The sequence below is a fragment of the Miscanthus floridulus genome, unplaced genomic scaffold, assembly GCF_019320115.1.
Source record: "Miscanthus floridulus cultivar M001 unplaced genomic scaffold, ASM1932011v1 os_1617, whole genome shotgun sequence".
Lineage (NCBI taxonomy): Eukaryota > Viridiplantae > Streptophyta > Magnoliopsida > Poales > Poaceae > Miscanthus > Miscanthus floridulus.
Genome location: NW_027097812.1, coordinates 11,435 through 29,510, shown reverse-complemented (window position 1 = coordinate 29,510; position 18,076 = coordinate 11,435). Strand labels below are relative to the sequence as shown.

At 46.7% G+C, this 18,076-nt stretch overlaps 1 long non-coding RNA gene across 1 annotated transcript; it reads right to left on the bottom strand.

Annotated features, from left to right (window-relative positions):
- Positions 1–6,272: 6,272 nt before the first annotated feature.
- Positions 6,273–16,833, bottom strand: LOC136534183 (uncharacterized). Its single transcript, XR_010778686.1, has 3 exons — positions 16,438–16,833; positions 6,823–7,025; positions 6,273–6,498 (listed from the first exon to the last, which is right to left on the bottom strand). It is a non-coding gene; the product is annotated as an uncharacterized lncRNA (long non-coding RNA).
- Positions 16,834–18,076: the final 1,243 nt, after the last annotated feature.

Sequence of the window (18,076 nt, the reverse complement as noted above, 5' to 3'; positions counted from 1 at the left end):
TTCACTTCAAGCACTGAAGCAGCTCGGCAAGGAGATGGTCCGTGGGAGGCCCCGCGCTCAAGCCTCCTACCGCGCCACCGAGAAGCTCAAGCTGGTGCACGGTGACCTCTACGGTCCTGTGACACTGTCCCGCCTAGGATGATGCCTAATTCCTGCGCTCGTCGACGACGCCACCCGCTATATGTGGGTCGTGCTGCTCGACACCAAGGCGGTAGTTGCGGACACCATCAAGCGTTGCTGCGAAGGAGTTCGGCCGCAAGCTCCGGGTGCTTCGCACGGACAACAACAGTGAGTTCACGGTGGCTGAGTTCGCGGCATACTGCGCTGACGAGGGGGTTCAACGCCACTACTCCCCATATTCACCGCAGCAGAACGGCGTGGTCAAGCGCCGCAATCAGACGTGGTGGCAGCAGCGCGCGTCCTCAAGCAGCGCGGCACGCCGACGATCTGCTAGGGCAAGGCTGTGATGACCGTTGTGCACCTCAACCACTCGCCGACCAAGGCGCTCGACGGCAAGAGAATTGTATGAGGCCTGGCACGGGCACAAGTCAGCGGTCAGCTACATGCGTGTCTTCGGCTGCCTCACCTTCGTCAAGGAGTTGAACCACGTCAACAAGCTCGACGATCACAGCTCGCCTGGAGTCTTCATCGGCTACGCAAAGGGGCTAAGGCCTACCGCGTGCTCGACCCCATGACACAGCGCGTACAGCGTGGCGCGCGACGTCGTGTTTGATGAAGGACACGGCTAACGTGGGACAAGGCAGTGACGACGGGTCACAAGGTGCATTCTCATCGATGTCTGGGGTCATCATCACCAGCGCTGACCACTCCATCTGCTCCGCCACGCTCGCCATCACCAAATACATGGGAGCTCGGAAACTATCGGCAGCGGTCGAAAGCTCATCGACGACAACGCGGACCACACCAGCACCGCAGACCGACCGCTCCAACATCGCGAGTCGACCACTCCAACATCGCAACCGACCACTCCGGCACCTCAACCGACCAGTTCAGCACCCCAGCCGACCACTTCGGCATCTTCTACTTTGCCCGGTGCGACACCAGCACACGCAGGGCAGCCGGAGATCAAGTACGCGCCACCGCCGCTGGAGGACGATGAAGACCACCGGGACGCCTACTACGACGATGAGCCCCTCCAATACCACAAAGTGGCGAACATCCTCGGCGACCAGTCTTTCACCAGACCAGGCAGAGCGGCTCTTCGCCAGCTTCATCTGACGCACGCCGGTGGAGCCAACCACTTATTGCCGAGGCACAAGGTGATCCGGCATGGCGGGCGGCGATGGAGCAGGAGCTCAAGTCCGTCGGGCAAAACCGCACCTGGGAGTTGGTGCCATTGCCCGACGGCCACCGCCCCATCACCCTGAAATTGGTGTTCAAGCTCAAGAAGGATGACCAGGGCGCGGTGATCAGGCACAAGGCGCGGCTGCTGGCGCGCGGCTTCGTCCAGCAAGAGGGGATGGACTCAAGTGGTGCGCATGGAGTCAGTCTGTGTCCTCGCGCTGGCGGCTCAAGAGGGGTGGCAAGTCCACCACATGGACGTCAAGTCCGCCTTTCTCAACAGCGATCTCAAGGAGGAGGTGTACGTCGCCGGAGAAGAAGGCAAGGTGTGTACCGCTTTTGCAAGGCCCAATACGACATGCGGCAAGCACTGTGTGCTTGGAACGCGAAGCTCGAAGCCACGCTCAAGAAGATGGGCTTCAAGCAGAGCGCGCATGAGCTGCGGTGTACCGGCAGGGCAGCGGACCCAATGTCCTACTGGTTGGCGTCCATGTCGACGACCTCATCATCACCGGCGCTGAAGAGCAGAAGGTGGAGCCGTTCAAGGCGCAGATGAAGAAGGCGTTCGACATGAGTGACCTCGGCCTCCTCTTCTTCTACCTCGGCATCGAAGTGCGCCAGGACACTAGTAGGATTGCCCTCCGCCAAACCCACTTACGCCAAACGCATCCTCGAACTGGGTGGCATGACGAGCTACAATCTGGCCTACACCCCAATGGAGGAGAAGCTCAAGCTAAGTCAGGACAGCACGGCAGAGGAGGTTGATCCAACTCACAACCGGCGGCTGATCGGGAGCTTACGCTACCTGGTCCATACCCGGCCGGACCTTGCGTTCGCCGTCGGGTATGTGAGCCGGTTCACGGAGTCGTCGACGATGGAGCGTCTGCAGGCTGTCAAGCGCATCCTACGCTACCTGGCGGGTACCCTCGACTACGGTCTTCACTACGGCAGGGCCCCCGACACAGCGCGCTTCGTCGGCTACTGCGACAGCGACTTCGCGGGCGACGTGGACACCAGCAAGAGCACAACCGGAACCATGTTCTTCCTCGGTGATTGCTTGGTCAGCTGGCAGTCCCTCAAATAGAAGGCGGTGGCCCCTCTCAAGCTATGAAGCGGAGTACATCACCACCACCATTGCAGCAACTCACGCGCTATGGCTGTCAAGGATGCTGGCAGAGCTCCTTGGCTGGAAGGTGGATGTGGTTAAGCTGAAGATGGACAGCAAGTCTGCCTTGGCTCTTGCCAAGAACCTTATCTTCTATGAAAGAAGCAAGCACATCCACATCAAGTATCACTTCATCAGGGATTGCTTGGAGGATGGGAACATCAAGGCCAGCGACATTGCCACTACTGATCAGCTGGCTGAAATTCTCACCAAGTCGCTGGGAAAGTCCAAATTCCAGGAGATGAGGGAGAGCATTGGGCTACAGCAGATCACCACAAGTGCTCGGCACAAGGCTTAGGGGGAGAATTGATCAGTGTTTTCCTAAACGTTAAACGGTAAACAGTCGGTCACCTACCGTTTAGCCATTATTCGGGCAAAACGTCCCATTAAACGGGCTAAACGGCCAATTAAACGGAGTAAACGGGTGATTAAACGGAAACGGCGGACCACCGTGTAGCGTTTACACGGTGTTTAAACGGGCTAAACGACCGTTTAGACGAACAGTGGAATTGATAGATAAGCCTAGTGTCAAAGCACTTGTTTCTTACTTTTCTGCAATTTACTTTCCTTGGCTTCCAAGCCTTATAATAGAAAAATGCTCAGTATCCACTTTGGTGGTTAGAATATACTGGAGCATGTAGAGAGGCCCTTTGCCTATAAAAGCAGAGGCAGTACTACTGTAAGAACTGAAGCCATTGCATTTCCAATTCCAACAAGCGGCCAAGGGCCAAGCTGCCCTCTAGTAGTTCCCAAATCTAAATCTGAGATCTATTTTGGACCAACATCACAAATCTCAGTATGAAAAGAGGCACCGTGAAGTGGACTTTCAGGTAGGGGACTTAGTTTGGTTGCGCCGTTTACACCGTCCTTTGGCTTCCATGGACAACAAAGGGCACAACAAGCTTGGGCCTCGCTTCTACGGTCCTTTCATGGTCCTCAAAAAGATTGGGGAGGTCGCCTATCGCATTGAACTACCGGCTGGAGCAAAGCTACACAATGTCTTCCATGTCGGGTTGTCGAAGCCATTCAAGGGAACACCACCGGCCACACAACCGCAGCTGCCAGCAATCAGCCATGGCCGTGTGTGCACTAAGCCAGAGTCAGTGCTCAAAGGTCGTTTGGCAAGAGGAGTTCAACAGGTCCTAGTGCAGTGGAAAGGACAGGGAGCTTCAAGCACGTCATGGATGCCGCTGTCTGATTTCCAGCAGCTCTACCCCAAGTTCCAGCTCGAGGACGAGCTGTCTGCACAGGCAGGGAGAGATGTCATGTGCGGGCGCAAGTACCGTCAGCCTGTTCGGTTGGCTGGTTCGTATCGTTGCTGGTTCGTGAAGAAGTACTGCTGGCTGGTTTGTGTGAGAAAAATACTGTTCCGGCTGGAAATTTACGATCGTTTACGACAAGCCACAGCCAAACGAACAGGCTGCGTAGGTGCGGCAACAAAGACTGAGGGGCAACCGTCGCGGCACAACATGGCTAGAAGCCGCGCACACGATGCCCACACTCGGTGCCTAGGTGCCCGCAGATTTCTAATGGATAGGCTAAATACAAGAAACATCATCAAAAGGAAAAAGCACAAGCTGGAAGGGAACAACTACAATTGTGTCCTTTGTAATTGTAATTTGGAAGAAACTGCCTTCCACCTCTTCTTTGGATGCCCTTTCAGCCAAGCTTGTTGGCATCCAATGGGATTTGACTTCTTCCAGATGATAATTCAGGCTAAACAGCATCTCCGAAGTCCCTTCATGGAGATCTTCATCATAGGAGCTTGGCAAATTTGGAAGCAAAGGAACAACTTTATCTTTGATCGAGGCCGCTCTTCCTTCAACTTCTGGAAGCAAAGTTTTTTTAGATGAAGCTAAAATACAAGCTGTTAGATTTTGCGATCTAAATGTTCGGTCTTTTTGTCTTTTTAGCCTCCCTGGGATGATGTTGGTGGGTCTTCCCCCGGGCTGCTATTGTTTTTTAGCTCTCTGGCCTCATTTTCTTGCCTGTTTAGTTTTCCCTTCTTGTGCTCTTTGCACAACTGTACAGTTGTTTTGTTTTGCTTTTAATAAAATGCTAACAGTGGGGGCCTCCCCTGCTGTATTTATTTTCAAAAAAACAACAACTGAGCTGACCCAATTCGTCTTCGCCAGTGGTGAGCTCCACTGTGACCCTAAACTCCTCCATGCGAAGTCAAGACCCAAGTAAGGCTAATCTTCTTCCTCTTTTTCACCTCCGGTCAACCAAGTTCAATCCTGATCTCTATCACCTTCGCCCTACTCCGATCTTGCAGGTCATCCATGGCTTCGCTGACACCAAATATTTGTGGGGGCAGCTCCAATCCGGCAGCTCCAATCTGTGGGCAAGACTCTTCATCATCAATGTGATGGTTGCTGGCCTGCCCCCCTTCTCTTCCTGTACCAGTAATGGCAGCAGCACCTGGCAGTAGGGAGAGAGCAGCGATGTCTCCTTCCTCTCTATACGCGGCGACCACAGCAGGTCTAGCCTAAAATCAGTGAGGATGGGCCCAGATCTATGAGAGTGCAGGCTCACATCCCCCCTTGCGGCTGCAACCTCTCCAGGAGGCTAGAGTGCGGCGGTTGCCACATGGCCTCGGGGATTGGCGAGACTCTGGGAAGGACCTGATCCAAGATGCAATCTTTGTCCTTGGATTTGTGATTTTCCACATTCAATTCGATTTGTAGCATTGTTGTATTCATTTCAATTCAATGTGGAGCATTTGATTTTTGTTTAAGTTATTTGTATGACACGGGAAAGGAGGTTGCGGCGAAGTGTTCGACATGGGCATGGAACCAGCAACAAACATGGGATTAGGGAGCGTACGTGCATTCGTGACTCAGAGAGTGGGCCTGGAGAAAAAAAAATGGGGGAGATATTTTGATTCTTTAATATTATTATAGATAGAAAAGAAAACCTGCAATTAAAATAGATCTTAGTTTACAAAATACCAAACTGAAGTTCAAAACTCACAATTGGTAGAAACAAAATTACTCAAGCCCAACAATCAATGGCTAAACTGACAATACTCCATCCATCCAGCAAAGATCATCATATTTGGTTTCACCCAGATACCATGGCGAAGTGAAAAGCCATCATTCTCCATTTAATGGACTAGTTGTGTGGGCTAGAGAGAAAAGAGAGGTATGTAAATGGAGAATGATGGCTTGCATACCAAACCTTGCATACCTCTGTTATGACCGGCGTGACCTACCAGCACCTGGTTCGCACCAGTGGCTAGGGGCCGTGCCAGCAGTGGGGGCAGGCGGCCCAGGAGATGAGATATTTCCCTTTTAGATATTTCCTTTTATTTCCTAGAAATCAGGATGTAGATTGATTTGTTAGGAGTGGATATATGCCTCTAAACTGGTTTGAGTAAATTAAGCAAGGCAATTATCTTTGCCTGGCCTCAAGGGCCTTACCTACACGCCCCTCTCTCTCTCTCTCGCCCTAGCCGTGCCGCCGCCCTGCGCTAGCACCACCATGGCTCCCGTCTGCCACCGGGGGTATCAACCCCGGCCTCCCATCTCCTACCCCTACGCACTACGCAGCCACGGTAGGGTCACCGATCCTATCAACCTCTCTTTTCTCTCCTAGCCATTTACTACAGCATAGTAAATGATTGGTCATGCTGTAGGAGAGAAAAGAGATGTATGCACATAGTTGAGGCTAATTGGATCATGTGACTGCCATTCACTACAGCCGAAAGCCAATGTCTGCTCATGATTCCAAATGTTATGAAGAGATCAATCTTGAATTTTATTTTTTCAAAACCAAATACTAAGATCATTCTAGGATGGAGTAATTCTTAAGTGAACCAAGTTAACTAATTTAAACAAAATTCCTTGACCAATAACAGAATAAGTCGATGTACCACTTGTTGAAATTGTTCTGAATCATATAAATCACACTGAACAGAGCAACATAATAGTGACAGATGCTAAACATACCGGTCAACCCCAAATTTTCCATATTTCCCTTCTATGTATTCTGTTGTTCTTTGCTCACTCATTGCAGTTGGACGCACAAACCTATTATCAACATACAAGAGAGGAGAGAGGCCAATTCAGAAAAATAATAGAAGTACAGCAATAATATCAGAATCCACTTAAGTGTACAATACGGTGTGGACTGACTAATATATATATGAGGATGTGCATTAATCGTTAAGTTTGGACCTTACATTCTTGAACAAACTGAGATCATACTACCAAATCATTTATACAAAAACAATAGAGAGAATAATGTTACAAGCTTTCGAACCTCGCATATGGTCTGCATAGTGATAATCACTTATATAAAAGTTATATACAGCACGGGCAATCTCTTATCAGTAATTACAAATGAGGTAATACCTGTGAAATGAATCAATAAATTATGTGCTTTGAGCATCAATCATCACGACTGGGAACTCAAGAATTTCAACCCTACCCTCCAAATCAAGAATCAAAAAATACTCCAGTTTCTGAGGCTTCAATTTATCTGTGGCTGGTGCATTCACTGGAAGGTCCATCTTCAAATTGTGACCGAACTTCTCCAGATGCATAGCATCATTCATCTGAAGAACTAAAATATTTAGTTATAATAGTGCTTTGCTAGTTAAGACAAGTATTAAAATCTTTAACTGCAGAAGACCATAAAAACAAAGGTGACCGAAGTGCCCAAAAGCATTAATGTAACATTTAACAACCAAAACAACAATGCTTCAATCAATAAGACGAGGATAAAAATATTTAACTGCAAAAGGACCGAAAATAGAAAGTTACCAAAGTGTCTAAAATCATTTTATCGTAACAGTTAACAGGTAAGAGTTAGTGTCTTTGTAAACCAACAAAAATAATATAAGAAAAAATGTAACAAAGCCAAAATTATCTCAATATACTTGTTCTATTTGTGCTAAAAAAGAACGAGTCCAAATGATAGTCATGTTATACAAGGTAAGAACAGTTGTAAAGTGTAGCCTTGGACAGTAATCGTGATTAATCGGGCATCTAAGAAAATAATATATACTATTTAAGGGGCACATAGATCACATTATCAAGAATGCAAAAGTAATTGAGAAATTAAACATTCTCCCCACCACGGGCCATGCCTGAATTTCGTTACTTAAAAGCAACGAAATTACAAGTGCCACTAAGTTCAAAACTAATTTAAAATATGTTTCATTGTTCTATGAAGCTCAAAGTTAACAATATCAACCATCTAAATTTTCAGGGAAACATACCTATGAGTTTCTAAGAGATCAACTCATATCTCTCTTCCTATGTGATATTTCATATTTCTGTTTGTCACATCCAAACATAAAATGAAGCATGGCTTCTACAAATTTAGTGGTTTCCAGAACTATTCTTGCCTAGCTTTATCTCTGCTTTACTTAGCAAAATGACATGAAGGAGGTGCATGAGTTACCTAACCTCAGAATTTACTCCACAGATTCGACCAGTGATGTTTTACTCACTGGTTCCTCAAACAGCTAACATCAATTATAGGAGACCATGCACCAACAGTACTTGTCAAATACATTACGAGTGCTACATCTTCATAATGAATGGTGTAACATATTAATAAAGACTGATTGTTTCTATCTATTGTTTTACATTGAGAAACATATTAATTAATATTTGCAAAAGTAAAACAACATTTTGGTCCCTCCACTTTAAGCATCTTTTTGTTTAGAAAGTTCCATTAATGGTTTCACAACAATGAGAAGCTGAGTAATTTGTTTAAGACGGCTAAGTTCACTAAATCTATGTAGTATATAAGGTTGAGAGATATCTATCACCTCACATTGTGGAGGTGGGTCCTGGCACACATATATGCTCCAAATCAGATAGTAATATTTGGATGCCTGAACTGATATTTGGATGCCTGAACCAACTTGTAGAATTCCTACACAATAAGATTATTGTTTTTAATCATTGTTATCAAGTCGTCTGATTAATCACAATTAGTCGTCCTAGTCAATATCCTGGACTCAACTAAGGGCTACGACTCGATTAGGCTAATTAGTTTTCTGGTCATCCGATTAGATGTTGACTAATCACGATTAGTCGGACGACTGGTGCTGGACCACCAGAACAGAATGGAATTGCTGGGCAGGTTAGGACATGGGCTGCATGTTTCTCAGCCCAATTAGCATATATTTGGTATATTAGTCCTGACATTTATAGGATGACTAGGACTGACCTCGCCCTGGTTGACGACTAATCGCGACTAGTCTCCTAGTCAGTCCCATGGCAACTAGGATCGACCAGACGACTTGATAAAACTGTTTTTGATACCCATCCAATCCAAACATCTAGATTCTAGCAAAGCAAATATATTTTTTTAGCTTCGCCTCTTTGTTTGTATGTAGACATGCTCACCATCTTCCTTCCAATGCATTTTGCAAGCATCAAGGGCGTTTTAAGAAATGACTCAAAGTAAATGGTTGAAGATGCTGAGACCGTTTTTGCAGTAAGAATTAAGAACCATGGAAAAAGGCTAGGATAGGTAAAAGTTTGGAAGGATAAATGGGCATGCTACCACCTACCAACAGCCAACCATTGGTAAAGCACTTAGACAGCAAAAGACATTCAAAGCACCAAGGGCAGAGTAGCACTGTTTGAAAGTTCACCAACGTTGTGGCAGTTGTTTATGTTTCCTCACGTGCCTCTTTCATGGCTGATGCATGATATGATTGGATGGCTGCTAACAATTTGTAAGGTCTAGAACAATATGCATTATACTTGTGAGTCGAGTTTTAAAACAGGATTCAACTTAGTCACATACTTACATTAGCAGTAAGGTTTTATGATTACCTATGCATAACGAACCATGCATATGCATTATGGTTATATGATAATAAAGTAGCCACATAGCTTCCCATCATGTCAAACCATCAAGAGGAACTACGAGATTAACATGTCCTCTTTACAATAGAGGCAAAAAAGGAATCAAAATGTAAAGTGGAAGGTCCAAAATCTTCATTTACTCCACTCTTGACTATAAACTATTTGTCTTGTCAGTGGAATGAGTAAAATGGGCAAAATTTTAAAACGTTCCAAATAACTCCCAATATACATGTCCAAACATCAAACACACATAGCCATGCACTAAAGCCACAGTCAATACCATTTTGTAGGCCAGGTGATTTATTTCTTTGGCTTAATTTCTTTCCCTCAAATGTTGAGAATTATAATTCTAGAGCAGGATCTATAACAAAACGTATGCTTCAAAAATATAAAACTAGATATTTCTGTCACTACAACAAGCCTTTTAGTTCCATAAAAGAAATATAAAAAATACTGGTAGGAAATAATTTTCATGGCATAATCATAAATGCAGCTATGGTTTGAAAATAACAAGAGATTGATAAGCCTATAAATATGTTGATTTTTTTTAAAGAAGTCTTCAGTCCTGCTGAAACTCAAAACCCATTAGACAAGAAACTTTTGGTTTCCTATGTGGTTAAGGGCAACTCTAGCAATAGCCCCTACTTTTGATTTGGAGGCTTCCTCTACTTTTGGGTGACCAGTTTTCTAGTCTCAACTCTAGCAACAAATCAGGGTACCTACTTTTCTGGGACGCAACTGTCAGTGACATAGCTCTTATTCTTTTTTTATGTTTTTCTCCCATCTCTTATTCCCCTGCTCCTGTCCCTGCTGCACCCCTACTTTTCTAGGACGCACTCACACAGCTCTTACTCTTTTATTTTTTTTCTCCCATCTCTTATTCCCCTGCTCCTTGAGGGTTAAGCCTAGTGCTGCTCTCTATGTATCTAGTTATCTACTTTTAGCTATTTACTATTCACTGTAATGCTGTTTACAGCTGATGCCTTAGCATCCAGGTAGCATCTACTTTATGCACTAGAATATGCTGTAGTGGTTGAACTTTTTCTTGTAAACCAAGTATGCTTTTGCTATATAATGCAATAAGCGGCCTATAGCCAAGCTGCCCTCTGGCAGAACAAAATTCCCCACTCTTTGATTGTCTTACCTGGGCAACAATTGGTATCAAAGCTCATCAGCAGAACAAAATTCCTCGAGCTCAGCGGCATGGCTGGCTGCAATCCAGCCCAAACTCCAATGGAGGAACGGCTGAGGCTCAGTCGGCACAGCATGGTGGAGGAGGCCAATCCCACACACTACCGGCAGCTCATCAGCAGTTTGCGCTACCTGGTGCACACTCGGTCGGACTTGGCGTTCACCGTCGGATTCGTGAGCCGGTTCATGGAGCGGCCCATGGTGGAGCATCAGCAGGTTGTTAAGCGCATCCTTCGGTATGTGGCGGGCACCCTCGACTAGGGTCTTCACTACACCAGGGCGCCCGACACAGCGTGCTTCGTCGGCTACTGCGACAATGACCTCGCCGGCGACATCGACACAAGCAAGAGCACGAGCGGAACCATGTTTTTCCTCGGCAACTGCTTGGTCAGCTGGCAATCCCTCAAGTAGAAGGTGGTGTCTCTATCAAGCTGTGAAGCCGAGTACATCGCCACCACCACTACAGCAACTCAAGCTCTGTGGCTGTCACGGCTGTTGGGAGAGCTTCTCGGCAGGCATGTCGAGGTGGTTGAGTTGAAGGTGGACAACAAGTCTGCTCTAGCTCTGGCCAAGAATCCAGTCTTCCATGAGAGAAGCAAACAAATCAGGATCAAGTATCACTTCATCCGGAGCTGCCTAGAAGATGGATGAATCAAGGCCATCCACATTCCAACCACTAATCAGCTACTGATATCCTCACCACGTCGCTGGGCAAGGCCAAGTTCCAAGAGATGAGGGAGAGGATTGGGCTAAGGCAGATCACCTCCAAGGCTGAGCACAAGGCTTAGGGGGGGAAATGAGGGTTAAGCCTAGTGCTGCTCTCTATGTATCTAGTCATCTACTTTTAGCTATTTACTATTCACTTAATGCTGTTTACAGCTGCTGCCTTAGCATCCAGGTAGCATCTACTTTATGCACTAGAATATGTTGTAGTGGTTGAACTCTTTCATGTAAACCAAGTATGCTTTTGCTATATAATGAAATAAGCGGCCTATGGCCAAGCTGCCCTCTGGCAGAACAAAATTCCCCACTCTTTGATTGTCTTACCTGGCCAACACTCCTATCCCTGCTACATGCTGCCTGGAGCCCCATGGCGTGGTGTCATGCCAATGTCCCCGCTCAGGTTCTCGTTCAGCAGGCTCAGTGGGGGGAGGACCTCAAGGCAAGGGCCCTAGGCAACGGGGAGGGGCTCTGTGTCAGTGGATGCAGTCGAGGTCAGTGGAGGCAGCCGAGGAGGAACCGCGGGCAGTGGAGGCAGTCGGGGGAGAATGTGTGGTCGATCAGGGGAGGAAGCACGGGCAGCGGTGGCTAACACAAACGGTGGTAGCCTGCATGGACATTGGAGGCAGCCGGAGGGAGGGGCATGCACAGCAATGGGAGGTGCTCGGGCAAGAGGGTGCGTGAGGACTGAAGAACCAATGCAAGAGGGCGGCCGGGGGCCAATGGGGCGAATCTAGCCGGCGGGGACTGACTGAGGCGGCAGCGGCAGCGGCGAACAGGAGAGGGAGATGAAAGGCCACAAACTGAAAAGTAGGGGTCTCCTCCAGAGCCAGGAATGAGGGATGATTTTGAGGGCCTGCTACTTTTGGGGGGGCTGAGGTCATGCTGCAGACCTGCAGTAGGTTTCTGCCCTCTCGGTGCTAAAAGTAGGATGGGAGCCTACATAGGGACCCTGCTGGAGTTGCTTGTATATCCAAGATCATGGTCACAAGTCATCTTCTTGTCTATATAAAAAACGCTAAGCCCTGTAGTGTTTTCTTTTATACGGTTAAGCAGTAAGGTACCTCACTGTTCCTCACCATGGTGAATTCTACCTTTTTCCAAGTCAGCATGCAAAATTCTCGATGGTTCCATCTCTGTAATTTTTGGATGGCTCATATCGTTGGGGCGTAACCCTCTTAGCGACGCGCCATATCGGAACCCGGGTATAGTGTTAAATGGGCAAGGGCCGGGTCGTCACCCCCGTGACGCGCCGTGTCGTGATCTGGGCATGGTGTCAAGTGACCAAGGATCAGGTCGTCGCTTCCTTAGTGGCGCGCTACATCGGCGCCCGGGTGTAGTGAAAAATGAGCAAGGGTCTTCGCATCTGAGTCGACGGGTGCGAAGGGCAAGGAAGCTAGTCGAACCAAGTAGGATCCGTTTAGGTAGTTGGAATATAGGGTCACTTACAGGTAAGTTAAGAGAATTAGTTGATACCGCGACTAGGAGGCGTGTAAATATATTATGCGTTCAAGAGACTAAATGGAAGGGTCAGAAGGCGAAGGAGGTGGACAATACAGGTTTCAAGCTTTGGTATACAGGGACAGTCGCGAATAGAAATGGAGTAGGAGTTTTGATTGATAAGAGCCTCAAGAATGGTGTGGTGGGAGTGAGAAGGCAAGGAGATAGGATTATCTTAGTCAAGCTTGTCGTTGGTGATATGGTCTTGAACGTAATTAGTGCGTATGCCCCCCAAGTAGGCCTCGACGAGAGTGCTAAGAGACAGTTCTGGGAAGACTTAGATGGCCTGGTTAGAGCTATACCTAGTAGTGAGAAGCTTTTTATAGGAGGAGATCTTAATGAGCATGTAGATACTACAAACGCAGGTTTCGAGGCAGTTCATGGAGGTTTTGGGTATGGTAGTAGGAATCAGGAGGGGGGAGGAAGTTCTGGACTTCGCGGTAGCTTTTGACCTGATGATAGCCAACACTTTCTTTAGAAAGAGTGAATCCCATCTAGTGACCTTCAGTAGCGGACAACACTGTAGCCAGATTGACTTTGTCCTCGCAAGAAGAAAGGACAAACGAGCATGCTTGGATTGCAAGGTGATACCAGGAGAGTGTGTTGTTTCTCAACATAAGCTTTTGGTGGCAGATTTTCGTTTTCAGGTGCGTGCCCGTAGGGATAAACAAGCTAAGATTGAAAGAACAAAGTGGTGGAAACTGAAAGGGGAGACGTTAGAGGTATTTAGGGAAAGGGCTATCAAAGAGGGCTCTTGGAAGGAAGAAGACGACATAAACAATATGTGGGACAAGATGACAACCAACATTCGGAAGGTAGCCTCAGAGGTGTGTGGAATAACCAAAGGAAGGGGACACGAGGTTAAAGATACTTGGTGGTGGAACGAGGAAGTCCAAAGGACTATTAAGGAGAAGAAAGAATGCTATAGACGCTTGTACCATGACAGGAGTGTGGACAACATAGAGAAGTACAAGGTGGCAAAGAAGACTGCAAAGCGAGCTGTAAGTGTGGCAAATGGTAGAGCGTACGAGGATCTTTACCAACATTTGAGTACGAAGGAAGGAGAGAAAGACATTTATAGGATGGCTAGGGTTCGTGAGAGAGACACGGGACTTCAACCAAGTTAAGTGCATTAAGGATGAAAGGGAGCATCTCTTGGTGAAGGAGGATGAGATCCGACATCGATGGCAAGAGTATTTTGACAAATTGTTCAATGGTGAGAATATGAACACAACCTTTCAGTTGGATGACTCTTTTGATGACACCAATAGGCGCTTTGTGCGGAGAATCCAAGAATCTGAGGTCAGAAAGGCGTTGAAAAGGATGAAAGGAGGTAAGGCGATGGGACCGGATGGTATCCCAATCGAGGTGTGGAGATGCCTCGGTGACATAGATATAGTATGGCTAACCAAGCTGTTCAACCATATTTTTCGATCGAACAAGATGCCTGACGAGTGGAGAAGTATATTGGTACCGATCTACAAGAATAAAGGGGATATTCAAAGTTGTACGAATTACCGGGGAATTAAGTTGATGAGCCATACTATGAAGCAATGGGAGAGAGTTATCGAGCATCACTTGAGAGCAATAACGCGGGTCTCTATGAACCAATTTGGTTTCATGCCCGGAAGGTCAACCATGGAAGCCATTTTCTTAGTAAGACAAGTTATGGAGCGGTATAGGGAGAAGAAGAAGGACCTACACATGGTTTTTATTGACTTGGAGAAGGCTTATGATAAAATACCAAGGAATGTTATGTGGTGGGCTTTGGACAAACATAAAGTCCCAACGAAGTACGTCGGGCTCATTAAGGACATGTACAACAATGTTGTGACTAGAGTTCGAACAAGTGAAGGAGACACGGATGACTTCCCGATTAGGATAGGACTACATCAAGGATCAGCTTTGAGCCCTTATTTGTTTGCTTTAGTGATGGATGAGGTCACAAGGGACATAAAGGGGACATCCTTTGGTGTATGCTTTTCGCGGACGATGTAGTGCTAGTTGATAAAAGCCGGACAGGAGTGAACCAGAAACTGGAGTTATGGCGGGAGACTTTGGAGTCCAAAGGTTTTAGACTCAGTAGAACTAAAACTAAGTATATGAGATGTGACTTCGGCACTACTACTCGGGAAGAGGAAGATGTTAGTTTGAAAGGTCAAGTAGTGCCTAGGTAGGATACCTTTCGATATTTAGGATCAATGCTACAGAGGGACGGGGATATTGATGAAGATGTTAGCCATAGAATCAAAGCATGATGGATGAAGTGGCGGCAAGCGTCTGGTGTCCTATGTGACAAAAGGGTACCACAGAAGCTAAAAGGCAAGTTTTATAGGACGACGATTAGACCTGCTATGTTGTATGGTGCAGAATGTTGGCCTACGAAAAGACGACATGTTCAACAGCTAAGTGTCGCGAAAATGCGTATGTTGCGTTGGATTTGCGGTCATACAAGAAGGGATCGAGTTCGGAACGATGATATACGTGAGAGATTAGGGGTAGCGCCAATTGAAGAAAAGCTTGTCCAACACCGGTTGAGATGGTTTGGACATGTGCAACGGAGACCTCCAGATGCACCGGTGCGTAGCGGAATCCTAAGTCAGAATAGTAACGTGAAGAGAGGCAGAAGAAGACCGAAGTTGACTTGGATAGAGGCAATAAAAGGAGACTTGAAAGGATGGAATATACCCAAAGACTTAGCCTTAGATAGGAGTGCTTGGAAGACAGCTATTCACATGCCTGAACCTTGATTGCTTTGATGGGTTTCAACTCTAGCGGACCCCAACTTGTTTGGGACTTAAAGGCTTTGTTGTTGTTGTTGTCGTCGTCGTCGTCGTCATATCTTTGTCCTCATCTGCCTGCTGTTAAGACTTGAGCCCCATACATGATTATACATTCTTATTGTCACCAAGATCATTCAATATTGCCCAAAGTTTAATCTAAATGTTAATCGATAAGTTGGGCTCGCAGAACAAAGAGTAACAAATCTATCTGACTCGTTAGCAATTCATATAAAGTGTCACAGAAGCTTTTACTTTTACTTTTACTTTTACTTTTGTGGACATTTAAACAGCAAGCAAATTATTCTCTCTGTGAATTCATACGGTATAAGATTCCTACAGTGTATACAAGAATTCACTCATCTGAATGTTGGATTGTGATTTACTACCATTCTTAAATAAAAAAGGCACTTGACATTGTCAGCACTCCATATAACTCTATTAGTGACTATTATATCATACAAAAACACATTATAATAGCAACTCAAATTGACAAGGAATACTTCCCTGGCTAGCATCCTATGCGCCTCTGATTGAAATTAGAGCAACACCTAATTCCAGCATTCGTACATGCTGCTCAACACATTACGATTACCAACTTAAACAAAATTGGGGTGTAACTCCATCAATGCTGGTACAGTTACACTTCATTTGTTTTTAACAGAATTTCCTCACTATTCTGTTATTTAGTGCTATTGTTAATTAAAAATACTTGGACCTAAACCCAAATGCTTCTTTGGAAGAAGGATCCCCCGACTAATATTAACTCTCCTCCCAGCATCAACGTCTATCCATCTTAGCTCTATTTGCTAACATTAGGCATCTAAATGTCAACAGTAGAATATATCTGCACTAAACTAATATAATTCAAGATATATGATAGGAACCACTCCGTTTTCAACACGGCCAAAAGCGACCACCATTGCAAAGAGGGATGCAATCTCACCATTGTGCACTTGCCCTGGGTGTAGTACAAGCACGTGGGCTTCCAAGGACGCCTGGAGCTCGGCCTGGGCGCCTCCATGACCTGCCCCTCCCTCGCAGCGTGGGCATATTGTGAAGCCAGGGAGAGACGCCTGGAGCTCGGCCTGGGCGCCTCCATGACCTGCCCCTCCCTCGCAGCGTGGGCAGATTGTAAAGCCAGGGAGAAGGCGGCAATGGGAGAGCTTCTTCGGTGGGAACTGCGGAGGGGAAAGTCCGAGGAGAAAGGGCGGAAGAAGGATTGGAGCAGGGGGGAGCGATGACCGGCTAAGGAAGACGGTGAAACCCTAGCCAGCGCCATCCCAAATTCCCAACCACCTTCAGTTGCGGTTGCAGAGCCGAACGGGCGAACTGTGCTATAGGTGCCGTCTGAATCCCGGTGGGATCTGGATTTTAGATAAGGATTCCGGCCCCGTTTGCGTGCCCTTAAACCCGGCTTGATCCGCTTATTTTTTTATTTGAAACAGTGTTTTTCTCTCACAAATTCATCCAGTATTCCTTCAAACCATCCAGATTCCTCCAGAATTCAGACAAGCGAACGGGGCCATGTGTAGCAAAAAATCATTATACTAGAGATCAGTGTCTTTATTACGCAACATCAGCTGATAAATTGTCAGGTTAGCGTCCACTGTTATCGTAAAATTTATGCTGTGTATTTAGTAAGCTATCGAGGTCCAGCTGAATTAGTATTAACATTGTACAATTCTATCACCATCAGATATAAAGTATCACCGCCGCTAGGTGCTACGGCCCCATCTTTTTTAAGACTCAGTCACCACCACCGGTAGCCTTCACCGTCGATATCATTAAAATTTGCAAGCCAGCGCGAGACTCCCATACGTTTCTAGAAATTTTAGCGGACATTTCTATTCCCGCAAGTCCTACTTTGTAGTTAGCTTACAAAGACCGCTACCCACCCAGCCACCATGTCTGTCTCCTCCTCAAGTGCTGCTATTCCTCACCTACTCATTGACGTGCAAACCGCCACTCACTACCGACAAGCTAGTGCTCCACGCCGGTATACCTCACCGGCACGCCCGCATAGATCCACCGATGACAAGGCTGGTACTCATCACCGTCGTGGCCGCTCAAGCTCACTGTCGCAAGATCCAAAGGCAAGGTAATGTTTTCTTGTACTTCCCTTATCCATGTTTCTTGCCTTTTTATTCTCCTCTTATCTCATGTGAGTATGAATCAAGCTTCCATCTAATCATTAAGGAACTCACGAGCACATCCCCGTAGGTGCTCGTACTCTGATTCAGGCGACAGTGCCGCCGCTTCCATCGTCGGCCCCGCTCTACCACATCCTAGTCAAGATGGAAGAGGAGGCCAGCAACAATAGGAACAAAGTAGACATCCTCACAGACGAAGTCTTAGTCCTTATCCTCCGCCACCTCACCGTTCGTACCTTGTGCAGCTGCAAGTGTGTGTCGCTCCTGCTACCGCCTCGTCTCCGAATCTGAGTACCGTCAGGAGCTACCCCAGTTTGTCGCCAGATTTATGTATGGCAACTGGAAAGGTAAATGTCAATTCGCCAGCTTCACCGGTGAATACCCCTCCTTTTCTTTCTTGCCCTTTCCCATTCAGGATTTAGTCATCTCAGA